Raw genomic sequence first — 3135 nt, 5'->3', positions numbered from 1 at the left:
CGTCTTATCACCATTAGGTGGGCACAGTCTTGGTGGGTGTGGTCTTGGCCGGCTTCTGGGAGGCGGCGTTCTTCATGGCCGGCTTCTGGGAGTCGGTCCTTTTGGAGCCGGCTTCCTGGAGTCGGCCATCTCGTTGATTTCTTGGGGAAGGTTTCTGGGACTGGGTCGCCTTCTGGGAGTTGGCCCTGGGGATAGCCGGCCGAGGGAAGGCGGCCCTATGCTTCGTATGCTTGAAGGCTTAAATGACCTGATAATTTTTTGAGGAGCCAGGGGGAGTCGGTTAGGCTACCCATGGCCATTTACTCCGACAGCCGGCGACCACCGCCCCCACCCTGAACCCTAAGATAGATAGTGGGGTACCTCTCTGGCGAGCCCCCCTCCCCGCTGCGGTTGGTTCTTCCTTAACTCCAGCGAGCCCCCCCCCCACCCCCTGAAATTTGACTGACCCAAAATTCGATTCAGTCGACTGAAGTGTAGCTAAATCGGAGCAGCATCGCAAGCAAGAGTAAGGGCGAGAGCAGCAGCGCGAGCAAGAGCAGACCAGGCAGGGGACCGAGAGCAAGAGCAGAGCAGCAGCGCGAGCGAGAGCTAAAGCAGCAGCAGCTCCTACTAATGTGGACGTCGTCGCTGAGGGAGCGACGCCGTGGAAGAAGTGACCGGCGACGCCGCCGTGGATGGAGCCCCGCTGTGTCGGCTCGGGACCGAGCGCCGGCAGCACCGTGAGATCGAATCAAGAAGAAAATGCGGCGATTAGTGTACAACCTCATTGTGGCGCCGATTAGGCCGCAGCTTCATCCGAGGAAACGGTATGATGATGCTCTTCTGGTGGTGCAGGTGAAGACGGCGGTGTGGGAATGGAGGTGGCGCGAAAGACGAGGGGAATGTCGGGGAAACTCCTTGGAGGTGGAGGACGGGGTGGCTGAACCGGCGGGACGACCAGATCGACGACGGATCCTCATCCGGTACGGTGGATGAGGGACGTCGAGGTGTTGCTGTGGATGACATCGTCGGGGAAGAGGCTCTGGCTGGGTGGCGGACAGAGGAGGGTGTTGGGCTTCGCGGGTTTTCCCGGCCTCGGTGTACGAATGGGTGGGCGGATGGGATGGGAGTGGGGAACCATAGCTTAGGGACGCGCCTGTCCGAAATGTGGGGTAAGTTACGTAAGTACCCCCACCGATTTGAGGCGGTTCTTTCGGTTCAGGGGTATCACGGGCATTTCGCGTGTCGGGGTTTCACAGGAGGTGGGAGTTTTCGCACGCGTTGTAATTTTGGAATATCAAGGCGCGGGTTGATATGGAGGGAGTTGTCGGAGCACAAGGAGACAGAGATTTATCTTAAATATTTCGGGGTAACAAGGCGCGGGTTGAAGAGGCAGGATTTTCGCAGCACGATGGACAGAGACGCTAGCTTGAAATTTCGGCATAACAAGGCGCGGCTTGAAATTTCGGGAGAACAAGCTTAACGCGTACCCAAAAGAAAGAAAGAAAATTTAGACTAGTATGATATACTACGTACAATGTGTTTAACACGCACAACAAACACACAGACACCATTTAGACTACTAAGGTACACGTGCATTGCACGCATGAGATTTGTCAACCAAATTAGGAATAAATGCCACATTATAGCATGTACGCTTTGAGTCATATATGCATGATGTAGATGTTCGTTTAATTCTTATAGTTCATTTCATTCAAAATCATCTAGTTTTTATAAGAAAGCTAATCTATTTTAAGATTCATGGAATTGTGTGTTGTAAGGCATAAAGTAAAAACAAATCATGTAGAAAAACATTTGGGCAATTCTGATACGGAAGATTCTAGAACAAAGAAGAAGTGCTTGTGTTTTGAGGTTTGTGCATTATGCTTAAGTTCAACCATAGAGTCTTCTAGATTGTACATGTGGCAAAATCTGGTGGAATCTAGATGATATCCAATGGCCAGTAGTGCTCAAATTTGCCAGCTCTGCACCATCGGATTGGCCTCATCCAACGACCATCTTTCAAAGTTAAAGTTATCTGCACACTATATAAAAAATATAAAATAAAATATATATATATATATATAGGGGTATAGATATAGATATGTGATGCGAAAGCCACCCATCATCTCCAATTAGAATAGTGTGTCCATGCACGGATGCAATGTGGCCAAACGATGTCTGCCATCGGTATCTCAAATTCAAACCAGTCTAACCTTGTTCAATGTGTATACATTACAACATGCTCGTTTCCAAACCACACCGCGCAGATCTCCGTTATATTCATGCATGCATGGGTTTCAAACATCATGATCTCTTATTCAAATATTTGAATTCAATTTTACATTGATTATGACCTCACCTAGTCTTTTACACCCACACATTGGTCTTCTCTTTATAATTGTACCACTAACTTTCTCTCGTGCATGCATGCACACACACTACCAGTCGGCATTATCCATCGCACACATGCAATCTTTTTCTTCAGGTCGGTCTCCCATGAAGGCACACACACACACATCCCCCTCTCCATCATATCGGGCATTCTTTATCTCTCACGTGCATGCGCAACAATCGATGTTCCTCTATGTGTTTGTGTATATAGCTAGGTCTTTCATAGTTTTCCACATAAACCGATCAATCTATATATCTAGTGAGGTCTCACCCTCTTTCCCACGTCCACATCGATCAATCTATACCTCTCTATATAGGATTACATATATAGCTAATACACCCACATTAATTATATATCCAACGCCCCCCTCTCATCATCCATGCCTTCCGCTTCATCTCTCACACGCGCACACAATGGCGAAGACAGGAGCAGCAAGGGCCCTGCCCCCCCATAACATCACTATATATCAAGGCTAATATGAATGTGATCATTAGACAATTGCTGGTAAAAATGGTTTAAGTTGATGAATTGGCCCTCCTCGTAAAGGATTAGCAATGATTGGACCCCTAGCTCATGGGACATTTTTCAAGGCTCCGCCACTGCGCGCAACAGCGCACGTTCTCGCCCCCTCTCTCTAAATATCGGTCTCGCAGTTGTGCACTCCTTCATAGTCTCCCTCCACTCGGCCCCTCGCACCATCTTCCAGCCCCCCAGCGGATTTTGCCACATGTACAATCTAGCAGACTCCATGGTTGAACTTA

Source organism: Triticum aestivum, chromosome 1D (assembly GCF_018294505.1).
Source record: "Triticum aestivum cultivar Chinese Spring chromosome 1D, IWGSC CS RefSeq v2.1, whole genome shotgun sequence".
In the NCBI taxonomy this organism is placed as follows: Eukaryota; Viridiplantae; Streptophyta; class Magnoliopsida; order Poales; family Poaceae; genus Triticum; species Triticum aestivum.
Note: the sequence above shows the minus strand (reverse complement) of the source record.